This window comes from Ursus arctos, chromosome X (assembly GCF_023065955.2).
Source record: "Ursus arctos isolate Adak ecotype North America chromosome X, UrsArc2.0, whole genome shotgun sequence".
NCBI lineage: Eukaryota > Metazoa > Chordata > Mammalia > Carnivora > Ursidae > Ursus > Ursus arctos.
In genome coordinates this window covers 36,570,744-36,588,993 of record NC_079873.1, presented here as the reverse complement: position 1 = coordinate 36,588,993, position 18,250 = coordinate 36,570,744, and the positions used below count along the sequence as shown (strand labels likewise).

The 18,250-nt window shown below is 44.0% G+C and overlaps 1 long non-coding RNA gene across 2 annotated transcripts in view; it reads left to right on the top strand.

The window, feature by feature from the left end:
- The first annotated feature begins 2,713 nt into the window (after positions 1-2,713).
- Positions 2,714-18,250, top strand: part of LOC123001826 (uncharacterized) — a 186,753-nt gene continuing 171,216 nt past the window's right edge. For both annotated transcript variants that reach the window (XR_008958904.1, XR_008958903.1), the window contains exon 1: positions 2,714-2,962. This is a non-coding gene — a long non-coding RNA (uncharacterized LOC123001826). The remainder of the gene's footprint in view (positions 2,963-18,250) is intronic.

Genomic DNA, 18,250 nt, shown 5'->3' with positions numbered 1-18,250 from the left:
TTAAGAATTGTGAACATTTAAGAATGTTACATTAGTTTCAGGTGTGCAAAATTTATGGTTCTTTTATTTTTTTAAAAATTTTAACTAGGGGCGCCTGGGTGGCACAGCGGTTAAGCGTCTGCCTTCGGCTCAGGGCGTGATCCCGGCGTTATGGGATCGAGCCCCACATCAGGCTCTTCCTCTATGAGCCTGCTTCTTCCTCTTCCACTCCCCCCCACTTGTGTTCCCTCTCTCGCTGGCTGTCTCTATCTCTGTCAAATAAATAAATAAAATCTTAAAAAAAAAAAAGAATCTTTTATAAAAAAAAAAAAATTTTAACTAAAGTCATTATAAGGATTGAATGACTTTTAAGATTTTATTATTTTATTTTATTTTATTTTTTTAAAGATTTTATTTATTTATTTGACAGAGACAACCAGCGAGAGAGGGAACACAAGCAGGGGGAGTGGGAGAGGAAGAAGCAGGCTCCCAGCAGAAGAGCCTGATGTGGGGCTCGATCCCAGAACGCCGGGATCACGCCCTGAGCCGAAGGCAGACCCTTAACGACTGCGCCACCCAGGCGCCCCTTAAGATTTTATTTTTAAGTAATCTCTACACCCAATGCGGGGCTTGAATTTACAACCCCAAGATCAAGAGTCACGTGCTCTACTGACTGAGCCAGCCAGATGCCCCTTAAGGCTCTTCTAAGAAATACATTTTAACTTGCAAGCCACGTCAGTCTCTGATTGTCTGTCGTTCACCCGCTGTAAACGGTCTTAGTTGGCAAAACCACAATTTTGAGATGTGACCAAGTGGTATCTTTTGGAACTGAAGCTTAGCCAGGTCTCAGGAATCTGCTGTCTGAAGTGCTTCTTGATGTGTTCTTTCAGAAATGGCAATGGGAGTGTGGAGAAAGTGTAACCACACTAACATGAGTTCTCTCCTTGGTAAGTCCCAGATAGAAACTATACCAGGTGGAGTTATTGCACAAACTTTATTTGCAGCAAATAAAATCTCTGGCGGTAACTTCCAAAGCCCGCCCTCCCTGAGCCAGGGTGGATGGGTTCCTTCTATTGAGGGTTAGGATGACTATTTAGAAAGGGGAGTTTGTCACAAAATGTAGAGGCCGGCGTAAGGTCACACATGCGCCTTAAAAGCCATGCCTATCCGTACATTGTACATGATGTGAATGAGCCTTATGCTCCTGGTGAGGTGAGATGTAGTATTATAATGAGTTAAAGGTAACTATCAGTCATTCCCTGGGTCTCTCTGAGCAGGTGTGAGTTGAGGGTTTAGCTCCATCTAGTCAGGGTTGCCTGGGCCTGGAGAGCTCTTCAAAGAGGGAGTTGTTATCACTTGAGAGACAGTATCAATTTCCATCAGGGTTGCTATGCCCCTTGGGTCTTTTCCCTCAGTTAAGAGATAAGCTGGAAAGAAGGGCTAATTGAAAAATGTGGGACAAAGGTCTGTGGGGACAAGCAGGTGAGCAGTAAAGTTCAGGTCTTGGGGTCTAGCTGGTGACCAAAGATTCTTTTACACCTAACTCTTGGGAAAGTGGATTGGTACAAACTAAAAACATTTTGGCGGTGTGTATCAAAAGCCTTAATAATATTCACTCCTACTGATTGAACTGTTCTATTTCTGTGACTTGTTCATGAAAATATAAACACAGGGAAAACATTTATGTATAATGACTTTGTTTCAATCATTTTTATTATAATAACCCCTTCCAAAAAAAGAACCCCTACAGCTCAGAACAACTGAACATGCAACAATAAGGAAATGGAGAGGAATATTTTATAAATATGTCACTGGAGATCATGCAGCCTTCAAAAATTATATTTACAACGACTTTTATCACGGCATGAGAAAATTATTATGATATAAGATTGAATGAAAAAGCATGAGAAAAATTTAAGTGGCGTGTGGTCTCAATTATGTAAAGCAAAGAGAATCACTGAAACATTAATCCAAAAATTTAAGCTTTTATTTTGAAATGATTACAGACTCACAGAAAGTTGCAAAAAACGGTCCTAGGTACCCTTCACCTAGCTTCCCCCAACAGTAACAATTACAAAACCATAGTACAGTTATCAAAACCAGAAAATGTACTTAGGCATGCTCACCGGCATCGCCGAAGTTATTTCTGAATAATAGTCCATAGAACCCACTAGCAATTATACTTCATGTGTATACATATCACTGTTCAAATGCCAACACTTCGATTTATAAAATATTGTTATGGTCAAATCCAAGTAAGAGTTGTAATCTAGTTAATTGCATTGCCGTTGTCAATTTCCTGGTTTGGCTCTCCATCTGCAGGCCACCTCCCCAGCTCCCCAAGACACACACACATTCCATGCATGGGCAAGAGCCACACAGTGTTTCATAATATTTTATACTGTGTTGCTTCTTGACCTAAATTCTCCCTCTGTACGAATTTTTGCTTGGATGTTGTTGATTCATTTGTTAAAAAAGAAAGAACAAGCACAAAATGGAGTCATTTGCCCCCCCATGAAGGCAAAGCAAGGCTTAGTTACAGTTTCAACTCTCCTAGGAATGTGACCTTATTAACAATCTGAAATTCTCTGATTGGCACTAGTGAAGTAATCTGCATTGGTAAAAACCCTGTGGTCCCTTCCCCCCACAACGATGTCCTGGCCTGAAATAACCCTTTGTTCTCTTTTGTTAATAACTTTTTTTGCCCCACCCTCCCTCCCTCCCTCCTACAAGAGGCTTCCATTTTGTATCATTCCTCTACTTGCTAGATGGAGTGCTCCCCTTTTCCTGGAATGCTTAGTAAAGCCAATGACTTCTTAGGTTCCTAGGTTGAATTCTGTTTTCTAATGCATTTGGTGTCAGCAAGGGAATTAGAAGCCAAGCTCCACCGGCATTTGGGGACAACGAGAAACAGGCGCGGGGGGCCCCCCCGAGAGAACTCTTGCGTTCACCGTTGTTTCTGGCTGTTTCTCAGAGCTGTGTGGTAAGTTCCTCTCGGTTGAGCTTAGCTCTTTTTTTTGCATACAAGCTCCCGAAATAACTGGCTTTCCTTAACAGAGCAGGTCCGCTTGACCTGGCAGTTGGGTTCCAGCCGGAGCCCATCCTTGTTGGCGGACGGGTGGGTCTGCATGGAGCCAAGCCTCTAGCCTTCCAGACTGCAGTTCCCCGGGGTGGAAAACCCATGCCCTAGCTCGGTCTCTGGATTCCACGTTGGGAACGGCTGGTAGTGATGTGGTTTTGGAATACAGGTGGGGTTCAGTGGGGTGGGGTCCGGAGCCAACGACCAAGAAAGAATTCTTGAGACGTTTTTGGTGCAAAACGGTGGTTTATTAAAGCACTGACTGAGCCACCCAGGCTTCTCTATCTCAGGCCTTTCAAGAGTTGTTTTTTCTCCTCAGTTCCCAGATGCCATGCTAGGAAGCGTTGATGGCAACTGTGGTCCTCATTCTTTGGGGCCTGCAGGCTCATTCAGCCCTTTCCCCACTCCTTAGGTATTAGTGTGGCTCTGGGAAACTGAAAGGCCTAGCTAAAAGAAATGGGAACCCTTATATCCAGAGAGGTGAGTGCGTATGCGAGGACCCTCCAGCTTACCTGCTTGTTTTATATATAAAAAGTAGAGTCCCGGAGGGATGCCTGGGTGGCTCAGTCGGTTGTTGGTTGAGTGTCTGACTCTTAATGTGGGCTAGGTCTTGATCTCAGGTGGTGAGTTCAAGCCCTGCGTTGGGCTCCATGCTGGGTGTAGAGCCTACTTAAAAAAAAAAAAAAGTATAGTCCCATAAGTTTCGGAGATCTAGCAAGCTGGCAAAATTTTACTAAAAATGACCTGGAATTACAGTGGCCATTATAAGGAACATTCCAAATAGATAAAATCATTTTTTTTTACCTGTTTATTTTTTAAAGATTTTAAGTGATCTCTAACACCTAACGGGGCTTGACCTCACAACCCCAAGATCAAGAGTTGCGTGTTGGAAGCAAATGATTTGGATACAAGCAGAATAACAGTTGATCGATAAAATCTTTAGGAATAATTATGTTTTATGGTAGGTGTCCTTAAAAGTAGCTTCCTAAATCTCGTTGGTAGCTTGAAATTTCAGAGTTTTGCTAAGTTAAATTAAATGATGGACATTTATTGAATATTTAGATCGTTTCCAAATATGGAAAGATTAATTACTGAACATAGGTTTATCCACTTTTAGCTTATTACAGAGAAGCTGAAGATTTTTTGTTAAACACACTTTATGCCATGCTGAGACATTTACTAGAAGAAAGCATATGCTTCTAGAAATTATAAGAAGTATTTGTAAGTCTGTCAAGCCACAGACTGCTAATACCGTTCATAATTGTTTACTTCTTAGTTTTCACTAGAAATTAAGGTTTCTAAGGGTTAAGAATTCTGGTACATATATGTCATCGAAGCTACTAGAATAGTAAGGGGAGAATCTTCATATGCAAAGAAAGTAAGATGTATTTTCGGTAAAAGAAGATACAGGGAATGGAGATGCATTTTTTTGAGGAAAAAGCAAGTTGAAAGTTTGTGCAAAAGGAATCTTTGGAAAGGAATTTTTTGTGTGTTCAGGTCTAAGGTTGAAATGAATATATCTTTATTTATTTTTTTGAATATATTTTAATATCAAAAATGAAAGAGGACCTCAACGACCTCCATTTTGACCTGAAACTTTCTAATTAAGTTCTTTCCAGCTTATCTCTTAACTCAGGCAAAAGACCCTGTGGGCAAAGTGCCCCCTGATGGGAACCGAAACTACCTGGCCCCCTCCCCCCCATAAACAATAAGGACTGTCTTGCGCCAGCCGTACCCCACCCCTGACAATGAGGAGCTGACCTTTGCTGCCCACCTGTACCTACCCCTGACCTTTGTTCCGCTTTTTCCTTTTACAAACTGAGAAGTTCCAGCACCTCGGATACAGTATTGGAGTCCTTAGTCCGCTGTCTGCCTGGCGGTGGCCTCGCTGAAATATATTCTTTTGCTTCACCTCGTCTACTCGTTTGTCTCTGCTTTTAGGTTTTGTCAGCAGCCAGTGGCTGAACCTAGTCAGTTTGGGGCCTCCGGAGCCCCGGCTACTAAAGTGAGCTGGTGCAAAATTAGAATTTGGTTTTCTCTGTTAAAAAGATAAATTGTTTTGGCTTTTGGTGTCCTTTTGATAACAGATTCTGAAAGTTCCTTTACTTTTATTTAAAGTACTCTACCCAGGAAAGAAAGAGTCTGCATTTTATCAGAATAATTGCCTATGTTTGCTCTCCCTATCAGGTCTTCCAATAATCAGGAAAACCGAGTCTTAATATTTAAGAGAGTGAAGTTTTGTTAGTAGGTAATTATTAAGTTTTATAATAATCTGTGATCCCATTTTGACAACTGCTTTAAAAGCGTTTTTGATATTTTTGACAAACGTTCCCAAGGCAAATCCCCCCCCTCTTTTTTTCTTTTAAAAGCAAGCTCCATGCCCACGGTGATGAGGTCGTAGAATATAGGTGAGGTTCAGTGGGGTGGAGTCTGGAGCCGACGACCAAGAAAGAATTCTTGAGACGTCTTTGCTGCAAAATGGAGGTTTATTAAAGCCCGGGGACAGGACCCGCGGGCAGAAAGAGCTGCCGCCCCCTGGGTTGTGAGGGGTGGCTGATTATATACTATGGGGTTGGGGGAGGTAAGGAGAAAGGGAGGTTTCCAGAGAGTACTTTCATATGTTAAAGAAGACTCACAGGATACTGGAGGCCTTGCCATTGTCAAGTTAAGGTGGTTTTTCCCTCTAGTAAGGCGTTAACATGAAGGTAGTTGGGAGCTTCCTGGAGGCTGCAGATAAGGACATTTGATTGTATCTACATTCCCTTCTGGAAGCTAGGTTATTGATAGAAACGCTTTGTTCTTGTAGACTGCTAAGACGTAGTACACTGAGGGAGACTCAAGTCTTGCAGGATTGTGGTCTCCATAGGTTAACTATTTCTTTTTGCTTTAGGGCAGCCAGGAGTGCTTGAGGAATGTCACATACATCCCACGGTGGGGGGGGGGGGTTGCGGGGTGTCAGTTTCTGCTTTGTCCTCAGCTTGCCTTCTGTTCCCTCATCACAAGGCGGGGCTTGAACTCATGACCCTGAGACCAAGTCACATGCTCTACCAACTGAGCCAGCCAGGTGACCCCTTTCCAAGGCAAATTCTGAATGCAGTAGGGTTTTTTTGTTTGTTTGTTTCTTTTTTTTAAGATTTTATTTATTTATTTGTCAGAGAGCACAAGCAGGGGGAGCAGCAGGCCAAGAAGTTAGAGAGAGAAGCAGGCTCTCCGCTGGGCAAGGACCCTGATCAGGGACTCGATCCCAGGATGTTGGGATCATGACCCGAGCCAGAGGCAGCCTCCTAACCGACTAAGCCACCTAGGCACCCCTAAATTAAGTCTTTTTAACCTGGAAGAAACTTTGGAATTTTTCTAGACAGCTCTGGCAACATTTCAGTGGATTTGTTAATTAGGCTTATTCGATATGTTAAATTACACGGGAAGCATTGTCAAAATAGAAGTAATACTAAGCCTTATGTTGTGTTTGTATAGGTATGTAAGTGTTCTAGAAATTATACGAAACTCTTAGAAATCTGATATGTCCTGGTAGAATGTCATCATTGTAATTCCTAATGTTGTACGTCCTCTGGGATCCCGATCAAAAATGAGCAACAAGTAAACAATCTTCTTATTACTGTTCTCTTACCTTCTGAAGTTGCTGTCATCAAAATTGAGGCTCACACTGAAAGGACTAAACCTGAGTGTTCGGGAAATGCCCCAGCTGACGTTCATGTGTGTTCAAAACACCAAATTCAACCGAGTAAATTTGAAAATCTAATCGGTTTTATTAAATGATTCATGATTCAGGCAGCACCCCATCTAGAAAGTAGAGAGGAGCTCTGAGTGCTTTGCAACATGAGAGACTTTTATAGGCGGAAGGGAGCAGGAAGACGGAAGTTGTACTAGGCAGAAAAGCTGATTGGTTATTGCAGGGTTACTTTCCTGTGGGGGATGGCAGGGGATCTATCTGGCAGATCTCCTTCAGTAGTGTTGATCGGGTGGTTCCTGATTGGCATACCGTTCCATTTCTGGGAGAGCCGAAACTATACTTTAAGTTTGGTGATGTGGGGCTTGACATCTGTCACTCCATTTTGGATCTGTTGTCTTGTTTTTAACATGATGAAAGAAGATCACTATGATTATCTGTGGAAGAGACAGTTACACCACCCCCCAAATCTGTTTTTCACTTTCTTCCTTAGAAATAGAACCCATAACTAAGCACGGAAAAAAAAGAAAAAAAAAAAGAAAAGAAAAGAACTAGAACTCATAGTTTTTGCTGCTCAGAATAAAGACTGCAATTTCCAAGCCTTTGTTGCACGAAGTGTGACTAAATTCTAGCTCATAGATACAATTGGCAATGTCATGTGAAACTCGAAGAAGTTTCCTTAAAGGGAGGGACTGTCCACTCTTCTTCCTTCCTGCTACCTGGAATGTAGACACGAAGGCTAGAAATCACGTTGCCACCTGGGACTCTGAGCTAGAAGGAGGCTGGCAGCGTAATAAGAGGGAAGGGGTATATACACATTTCTAGACCTCTTCTACATGAGAGGTATTGTTCTCTTTGTTTAAACCATTATTATTTGGGGTTTTCAGTCATAAGCAGCTAACCTTAATCCTTCTGATGAGGTTGTGGAATATAGGTGCGGTTCAGTGGGGTGGCTTCCGGAGCCGACGACCGAGAAAGAATTCTTGAAACGTCTTTGGTGCAAAATGGGGGTTTATTAAAGCCCGGGGACAGGACCCAGGCAGAAAGAGCTGCTGCCCTGGGTTATGAGGGGTGGCTGATTATATACTGTGGGGTTGGAGGTAAGGAAAAGGGGAGGTTTCCAGAGAGTACTTTCATATGTTAAAGATGACTCACAGGACACCGGAGGCCTTGCCATTGTCAAGTTAAGGTTGTTTTTCCCTCTGGCAAGGCATTAACATTAAAATGGTTGGGAACTTCCTGGAGGCTGCAGATTATAAAGACATTTAATTGTATCTCCATTTCCTTCCAAAAGCTAGGTTACTGATAGAAATCTTGTAGATCGCTAAGACAGTTGTAAACTGAGGGAGACTCAAGTCTTACAGGATTGTGGTCTCTATAGGTTAACTATTTCTTTTTGCTTTAGGGCAGCCAGGAATGCCTGAGGAATGTCACATACATCCCATGGGGGGGGGGTTGCGGGGTGTCAGTTTCTGCTTTGTCCTCAGCTTGCCTTCTGTTCTCTCATCACTTCTGATACAGTTCTTTAAGTGAATGTGGAACAGAAAAATATGTGCTTGCTGTTGCCCTGCCCAAGGAAGACACTGCCAACTGTTTCTGTTCTGTTCATCTTACCTCAGGGGCTGAGGTTCTCCTTTCATGCCTCCCATCTCCACTTTTTGGTCAAGGGTAGAGTGGAGAGGGGGACTTAACAAATGCCTGCTATGGTGGGAAAACTGGGTTGTCCACAGATTATGAGTAGGCAAGGATAGGGGTGAGGGGTTCCCTTTTGCTTAGCTCCCTCGTTATTGTGACAGGAAATAAATTCCTCCTGCTCTTCTGTCCTTCCTTTTCCATTTGAGTTTCTTTCTTTGTGCATCTTTCTCCTTTGCCTAGGCTTTGTCTCATCTAATCTCCGGGAGAGGAAAAGCTGGCATCCACATTTCCAAGAATCTTTATTTGACACACAAGTTAGAAGTTTCTTTGATCGTTTTTTCTGTACCTTAACTTCACCTTCAGAGCAGACTGAAAGAATGGAATCGGCCCTCAGGGCACCAGTGAGAGTAAAGAGGGGGCAGGAAAAAACAGAATACCACCAGAATAATATTTTGAAATACAGTCCCGTCGTGGGATGGAACCACACTGATGACGGTGTGGATACAGGTGATGGTATCCCTGAGATATGCTATATGCGGACTGAATTAAAGTCTCTGAAGGGTCTCCCAGATACAAGAAGAAACACAAAGGTATGTGGATGACAGGTGACACCAGTTTCGAGTGAAGCACTGGGTGGTAGAACAGTGTGGTGGGAACTCCCATCTTCCCAGCTGCTCAGTGGTTGACCTGGAAGTTTCTGTACTTAGAGGGCGAGAGCTGCTGGCTCCTTTAAAGGTTCTTATGTGCAGTGATAGGGGCTCAGGGGAAGGTAAGGCTTTGCAAGCACATCAACATCAGTTCTTTGCCAGACGTCTGGTCAGCGGCGATACTGAATCAAGCCCTTTGGATAATTTTTTTAATGCTGGCTCTGGCTGTCTGCATCAGTCGCCCCTACGGGGGCCATGTCTGACATTTATAAACGTGTTTACTCTTTCTTTCGCCTAAATAGACAAAAGTTGGAAGAACCCTCTGAATCATGTGGCTGTAGGCCATTTAAAGACCAGGCTCTTCTTTAAATCATCCCTTTAACTTTCAATATTTGGGGACAGAATTTGGACGGGAATGATTGAAAAACAAAACAAAACCAAACCCCCATCCAGACAGGGCTCTTTTTGGAACAGGTAAACAATTAAGCTGAAATCCCCCTCACTTAAGAAATGCAGCTCCAGGCATTCAGCTCCAGGCATTCGCACTGACCAGGCAGGCCAAGTAAAATGGCAAGGTAAACAAACAGTTATCGACACAATTGGATCAATATGGAACTGGAACGCCAGGCCAATAAGACCTTCCTTAAAAGCATCATCTTAAGAGGGACTTGAATTATAAACCGGATAACTGCCTTCGATTTCCTGAAATTGTATTTGGATAAACACTTGAAAAGGGCTGAGGGCATGTGCGGCTCTTCTGTGTTTTTCCCTCTTCCACACTGATTCTCCACTTTTCTCTGCCCTGCTCTGACCCCCATGGAATGCACGGCCCGAGCACCCGGGCCTTTTAGCTTGCGGTTGGGTTGGGCCAGAAGGGTAGGGGATAGCAAGAGACTGAAGGGCAGGAGAAAAAGGTCAGGGTGTTCAGGGTGTTTATTGCATCACCATCACCCTCTCTCCCCCTCCCCCACGTAGATGAGGTCAAGGTCATGATCACCTCTTGCCTTCTGTGCTGTCATTTTCCACTGCTCCAGCTCTCGGCCGGGGTCCCCTTCCCCCCCGCCCTTTTTAAAAGATTTTTATTTCTTTGATTGAGAGAGAACGAGCAGGGGGAGGAACAGAAGAAGAAGGAGAAGCAGACTCCCCGCTGAGCAGGGAGTCCTATGTAGGGCCTTCCCAGGGCCCCGGGATCACTTAACCGACTGAGCTGAAGGCAGACACTTAACCGACCGAGCCACCCAGGCCCCCCCCTCCCCAGCCGGAATTCCTTAACACCGTTTCCTCCCTATGCCTTGTCAGGCCAAGCAATGGCTTCCCACCCTGCTAGTCCTGTGAGTGCCTTGGCATCCCTTGTAAGTTCCCTTTAAGCAGCCCATGCCTTTGTAAATACTCTCCTTTGAAAAAGTCCATTCAAAAATCTCAACTGAGTTTGTCCTGTTATCAGGACCCTGATTAATGGTCAGCTGCAAGTGTGAAACGTACTGATAAGGAAGACTATGGAGCTATGTTTACTTTCTTTGTTCTATTTTTATTTTTGATTAATTTCTTTTTTAAAGATTTTATTTTTAAATGATCTCTACACCCAAGGTGGGGCTCACACTTAACAACCTCGAGTTCAAGAATCACATGCTCTACGGACTGAGCCAGCCAGGCGCCCCTCTACATTCTGTTTTTAAATGAGCCCCTTAAAAATATTTCAGAAATGATGGGGGGCCTGGGTGGCTCAGGCAGTTAAGCGTTCCACTCTTGATCCCAGCTCAGGTCTTGATCTCACAGCTGTGAGTTCAAGCCCCGCATTGGGCTCCATTTTCATAAAAAAAATTTCAAAAATGAGATGGTAATCACAGTGTAGATGCAGAGTAAATATTCCATTCTAAATCTGCTGAGCTGGAAAGAGAATGTTTAAAAAGAGAACAGGTGACCTGACCTCTATTATCAGTCACCGGGATCCTTTGTATGAGGGTGAAAGTTCCTAGAACAGTTTCGATTAGTAGGTGTGAGCATGAGTCAGCCTCATGATTTTCAACTGCTTCATGTTCCGAATTAAAAACTTGTGGTTAACAGCTCTTGCTACAAGTGCAGAGCACCTGTGTCTGCCCAAATCCTTCCAGTTTATATCTGTGATATATTAAGATTAGTTAAAGATTTCCCCGGAGGGGACTAAAATCTGAAATCATGGTTGTTGCAAAAAAGAAATTTTTTTAAGTAAGCTTTATGCCCAAAGTGGGGCTTGGACTCACTACCCCAAGGTCAAGAGTCCCATTCTTGGGGGGCCTCTCTGGCTCAGTTGGTAGAGCATCTAACTCTTTTTTTCTTCTTTTTAAATATTTTATTTATTTATGTGACAGAGAGAGACAGTGAGAGAGGGAACACAGGCAGGGGGAGTGGGAGAGGAAGAAGCAGGCTCCCAGCAAGAGGAGCCCGATTCGGGGCTCGATCCCAGAACTCCGGGATTATGCCCTGAGCCGAAGGCAGACACTTAACGACTGAGCCACCCAGGCGCCCCTTGAGCATCTAACTCTTGCTCTCCTTGAGATTACCTAAAAAAAAAAAAAAAAAAAAAGAGAGCGAGCCTCATGCTCTACCAACTAAGCCAGTCAGGTGTCCCTGCAATAAAGCTTTTTTTTTTAAAAAAAGATGAGAATGAGCTGAAAGCATCGGACACGGGGCAAGCAGAGAGAGTTACAGATAAAAAGGCATAAAGAGACACCATGCAAGTGGCAGGGTTGCCAAGCGTTGCGTGGTCTCTTGAGCACTTCTCCAGGATTTGAAGAAGGGAGGGGGTCTAGGAAGACTGGCTATTGTCTCTGAGTCTGGAGTTTGCTCTATGATGGGGACTTTCTGAGGACCCACTAGCAGACCCAGTATGTGTATGTAGGCGTGTGTTGGTGTGTGTGTGTGTGTGTACAACAGATTTTTAGATTAGGGGTTCTTAACTTGGAGTCAACTCATAGAATTCAGGAGGACCTATGATCTTGAAAAGGCAAAAAAAACCTTACGATTTGCATTTTTACTAACTTCTAGCTAAGATTAGCATTTCTTTCAACTATGTACGTAGGTAACCAACCACAGTAGTAGGAGCAGTACCTGTGACTTTGTCACCAATAAGAATCATAGGCAGGCATTGTTATATCATACAGTTCTTGAAGCTGTCTATCACAAAAGTTCTTTATACTCCTCACAATAATGCAAAATTAGTCCTAAAGCTCACTGCTAGATCTTGCTATTTCATACACTAATAAAGAATCACACATATTATTGTATTATAAAATTTTAATACTTTGGGAACTGTGTTTCAAGGTAATTGGTTTCCTTTGTAATCTTAGAAGCTCTTTTCCTTTATTAATTTAGAAACTTATTATCAGGACTGTAGAGGGTCCATGGCACAAAGATCTGCCTTAGACAACCAGCTCTGACTTGTAAATCATTGAAAGTTTTCTAGTCTATTGATTTTAAGGTCTCAGTTAACACTTCGGTCATTACCTTTTGAAGATTTATTTATTTTAGAGGGGGTGGGGGCAGAGGGAGAAGGACAGTCTCAAGTGGACTTCCCGCTGAGCACAGAGCCCCATGGGGGTGAGGGGGGTGGTGCGATCCCACCACCCCCAGATCATGACCTGAGCTGAAACCAAGAGTCGGATGCTCAACCAACCAAACCACCAGGTGCCCCCCAGTCATTAGGTTTTGAATGATCCGAATAGGTATTTGGCTTCTGTTGAGTCCAGGAGAGAGTAACTTCCTTGGAAAGTGTTCCTAGGAACACTGTCCCCTGGGGACAGAGGAGACCGTTCTCTGTTACTTTTCCTGTTCCCACTGAAGGGTAGCAGAATATGCCACATCAAAATATGCCATATTGGTGTAAGATTATTTTGAGCTGGAGGCAAATGAGAATCCACAGATGCAAAACGAAGCCTTTCTGGAGCTTACCTTATCTGAGTAAAAGCAGAAACTTCTGGGAAATGAGGACTTCCATAAATTCCCTCCCTTACGCAGGACTTATGGCCATGAAGATGGAAAGTCAGCACCACAATGGACCTGCCCAGATAACCTTACCTTCTATTAATTTTCACCATCTATTGACCTTTCCACAGTTCGCTGTGCTTGGAAGCCTAAAACCCTTCTCCCTCATCTTTTCACATCTCTACGAATGCTTTGCTCTTTTGTTAAGATGTTGTATAAGCCCAAGTTCTAACAACTTTTTTGAGTTACTTGTCACTGAGTTCTCCCGGGTGTATGCTTGATATATATGTTAATATACTTCTGCTTGTGTTTCACTTGTTGAGAACCCAAGATGGGCTACGCCATTTTGGAAACCTCCCTTGCCCACAAATGAGGAGCAAAGGACAAAACTGCCAAGTTTAATAGTCATGGTTTGCTTATAAATACCTCCTGACCCAGCAGAAATGGCATAAATAGCCCTTCCAACACTTAGGCTAAAATTTGCCTGCCCTAATGTTTTTGGTTACACGGAGTTAGCACTGCAAGGAAGTGTCCAGTTCTTCCAGCTGTGCTGTTTCCACCTTGAACTTTAATTAACAACTTGGATTGTGTATTCATCTCTATTTGCTTTGTCCAGCTTCCCACCTGGATTGCAAACTTCTGTGTGACAGGTGCTGTCTGTGTCTTATACCAGGAAATGTACTTACGTTATAGGTTGGTACGTACTCTCCAGCATCACTGCATTATTTCTCAATGGTGATCTACAGAAGCTACTAGCAATCATACTTGACTTGTATACATATCACCCTTGAAATGCTAACACTTCAGGGGTGCCTGGGTGGCTCAGTCAGTCAAGTGTCTAACTCTTTTTTTTTTTTTTTTAAAGATTTTATTTATTTATTTATTCAACAGAGATAGAGACAGCCAGCTAGAGAGGGAACACAGCAGGGGAGTGGGAGAGGAAGAAGCAGGCTCACAGCGGAGGAGCCTGATGTGGGGCTCGATCCCAGAACGCCGGGATCACGCCCTGAGCCGAAGGCAGACGCTTAACCGCTGTGCCACCCAGGCGCCCCAAGCGTCTAACTCTTGATTTCAGCACAGGTTGTGATCTCAGGGCTGTGGGATTGAGCCCCTAGTTGGGCTCTGCGCTCAGCGGGGACTCTGCTCAGCTCCCCACCCCCCCCCGCCCAATCAATTGATCAATGTTTAAAAAAAGAAAAATGCTAACACTTCAGTTTTGAGACACAGCTATTGGGTTAAATGTGAGTAACAGAGCTGTAGTCTAGTTTAATTGTGTAGCCAATGTCATTTTCCTGGCTTGGCCCTCTCCAACCTGCCCCCCTGCCCACCGCTGGCACACATTCTATGCAGCAGCAAGGGAAATACAGTGTTTTCTTTTTTTTTTTAAAGATTTTATTTATTCGACAGAGAGAGAGACAGCCAGCGAGAGAGGGAACACAAGCAGGGGGAGTGGGAGAGGAAGAAGCAGGCTCATAGCGGAGGAGCCTGATGCGGGGCTCGATCCCGGAATGCCGGGATCACGCCCTGAGCTGAAGGCAGACGCTTAACCGCTGTGCCACCCAGACGCCCCGAAATACAGTGTTTTCTGATGTCACCCCTTTATTTGTGCTGCAGACTGAGCTTCATTCTCTATATCAGATTCTGCCTGGATGGTCTCTATTCATCTAGGCTCAATTAATCATCATCTCCTTATGAAGCCATATCTTCCAGTAAATGCAGGGTCTCAGTGTTTTAAGGGTCCGCCATTTTAGGCGGTCCAGCTTCCTTTCCTCTCCCTACCCCCGAATGAAGGTCTTGCCTCATCTCTTCTTGTTCTCTTCATCCTCCTCCTCATCTTCCCTGTTTCACACTTGTGTTACTTCCCACACCTGCCACTGTCCACACAGAACTTTCAGATGTGAGCCTATTCTTTCTGTGTATGTGAAGGTCATTTAAAACAAGACCCAAAGCTCATTTTCTTTTCTTTTTTTTTTTTTTTTAAAGATTTTATTTATTTATTTGAGAGAGAGAAAGCCAGAGACAGAGCACAAGCAGAGGGGGAGGGGGGAAGGGAGAGGCAGAAGGGGAAGCAGACTCTCCGCTGAGCAGGGATCCCCATGTGGGGCTCAATCCCAGGACCCCGGGATCATGACCTGAGCTGAAGACAGACGCTTAACCAACTGAGCCACCCAGGCGCCCCCAAAGCTTGTCCTCATCGTGTCATCTCTAAGCCTTTTGCCAAGAGGATCCAGAGAAGATGTGAAACAGCATTTTCAGAGCAGCCTGAGAGGAAAGATACATTGGATAGGATTAGTCCTTCGCTTCGAGGAGGGAGGCAGATCCAATATTCCTAACTAGTTTAGCCTGTCTGCTTCCGTGCCTGGTACATTAAATCAGGACAGCACCCCCCAGGCCCCTGGCATTTGTTTGCTCTCTCTCTTTCTCTTTTCTCGCTCTCTCTCCTTGGCTTGTACGGAAGTGAAATGTTAAAATCTTTCAATCGGCTTTAAGTTTTAAATATTAAAGGATGCTTGGGGAGATTGTCCATGGGCGCAGTTTTATTAAAAGAGGAGATTCCGCAGGGTACTGTCTGTCCTGCATGCACTCCCTGGCCATCTTTCCTTGCCTAGGTAATGGGCTGTAATTCGTCAGGTGACTCTCCACTATATATTCTAGGAGCCTTTTATTTTTATTTTTTTATTTTATTTTTTTAAAAAGATTTTATTTATTTATTTGACAGAGAGAGACAGCCAGCGAGAGAGGGAACACAAGCAGGGGGAGTGGGAGAGGAAGAAGCAGGCTCCCAGTGGAGGAGCCTGATGCGGGGCTCGATCCCAGGGATCCAGGATCACGCCCTGAGCCGAAGGCAGACGCTTAACGACTGAGCCACCCAGGCGCCCCTCTAGGAGCCTTTTAATTTTTTATATCCCTCTCTCTTGGATGGATGAATTTTAGATTATATTTGAAGAAGGGTTATATTTGCTCAGTATTCTACTTGGCTCTTCCCAAATCCTTGATTATTGTGTCCTTTGAATCTTGTGTCGTGGTTCACATTTCAGTAGACTCTGTCTCTCCCAGGGGTATTACAGAGCTGATGACCTAGTGAATAGAAAGTCACTTAGTGACTGTCTCTTCCACAGGATTCTTCCAGCTCTACTGCAAGTCGTTAGGTAGCTCCTAGGCAGTTCTCGAACAATCAGGATCTAAAAATCCCTTTTTATTTATTTTTATTTTTTTTTAAGATTTTTTATTTATTTATTCGACAGAGATAGAGACAGCCAGCGAAGAGGGAACACAAGCAGGGGGAGTGGGAGAGGAAGAAGCAGGCTCATAGCGGAGGAGCCTGATGTGGGGCTCGATCCCAGAACGCTGGGATCATGCCCTGAGCCGAAGGCAGACGCTTAACCACTGTGCCACCCAGGTGCCCCTAAAAATCCCTTTTTATATCCCCTTTTTAAGTAACTCGGTCATCACATCTTATTTTTTTAAAGTTTTTTGTTTTTAAAGATTTTTAAAAAATTTATGTGACAGAGACAGACACAGAGAGAGCACAAGCAGGGGGACCAGGCAGACGCAGAGGGAGAAGCAGGCTCCCCGCTGAACAAGGACCCGGACCCGGACTTGGACTCGGGGCTTGGTCCCAGGACCCTGGGATCATGACCTGAGCTGAAGGCCGGCTGAGCCACCCAGGCACCCCTGTTTTTTTTAAATGTTTTTATTTATTTATTTATTTTTATTTTCATTTTTTAAAAAAGATTTTGTTTATTTGACAGAGACGCAGCCAGCAAGAGAGGGAACACAAGGAGGGGGAGTGGGAGAGGAAGAAGCAGGCTCCCAGTGGAGCAGGGAGCCTGATGCAGGGCTCGATCCCAGGACACTGGGATCACACCCTGAGCCAAAGGCAGAAGCTTAACGACTGAGCCACCCAGGCGCCCCTAACGTTTTTATTTAATTTCCAGTTACTTAACATACAGGGTCCTATTAGTTTCAGGTGTACGATATAGTGATTCAACACCTCCATACGACAGCCGGTGCTCATCACAAGTGTGCTCTTTAATTCCCATCACCTATTTCATGCACCCCACCACCCACCTCTTCTATTTTTTTAAGATTTTTATTTTTTAGGGGCGCCTGGGTGGCACAGCGGTTAAGCGTCTGCCTTCGGCTCAGGGCGTGATCCCGGCGTTATGGGATCGAGCCCCACATCAGGCTCCTCCGCTGGGAGCCTGCTTCTTCCTCTCCCACACCCCCTGCTTGTGTTCCCTCTCTCGCTGGCTGTCTCTATCTCTGTCTAATAAATAAATAAAATCTTAAAAAAAAAAAAGATTTTTATTTTTTAAATAATCTACACCTAATGTGGGGCTCGAACTTACAACCCTGAGATCAAGAGTTGCACGTTCTACTGACGGAGCCAGCCAGGTGCCCCAACCACTTATTTTTTATAAGCGTGTTCTATTGAATATGATTCCCTGTATCTTATTTATATTTATTAACTTTAAGGGCTTTATTGAGGGTATAATTGACGTACAACAAACTGCACATATCTGAAGAGTATAATTTGATATGTTTTAACATATGTATGCACACTGAAACCACCACCACGGTTAAGGAAAGGATCATATCCATCAGCCCCAAAAGTTTCCTTGAGGGGGGTTCATCCCCCCCCCCCCCCCCACCTAACACCCAGGCAACCACTGATAATGCTTTCTGTCACTCTAGATTGGTTTGCATTTTCTAGAATGTTGTATATGCTGACTTGAACAATATATATATATATTTTATATATATATATTTAATCTGGTTTCTTTCCTCAACATATTATTTTGAAATTAATAGATGTCGTCATATGTATCTCAGCTCATTCTGTTTTATTTTTTTAAGATTTTATTTATTTTGACACAGACAGAGAGAGAAAGGGAGGGAGAGTATGAGCGAGGGGGAGGGGCAAAGGGAGAGGGAGAAGCAGACTCCGCACTGAGCTGGAAGCCAGAGGCAGGACCCTGGGATCACCACCTGAGCTGAAGGCAGACACTTAACCAACTGAGCTACCCAGGCGCCCCTCATTCTGTTTTATTGCGATGTTGGGTATTCATGGATACTGGGCAGTTGTAGATTTTGTTTATTCATTCACCTCTTGAACTTTGGGTTGATTCTCACTTTGGTTATGACAAATAAGAGCTGCTGTGAGCATTCACATACAAGTCTTTGTATGGACTTGTGCTTTCATTTCTCTTGGATGATGCCTGCAAGTGGAATGCCTGGATCATACAGTTGTTTTTTCAT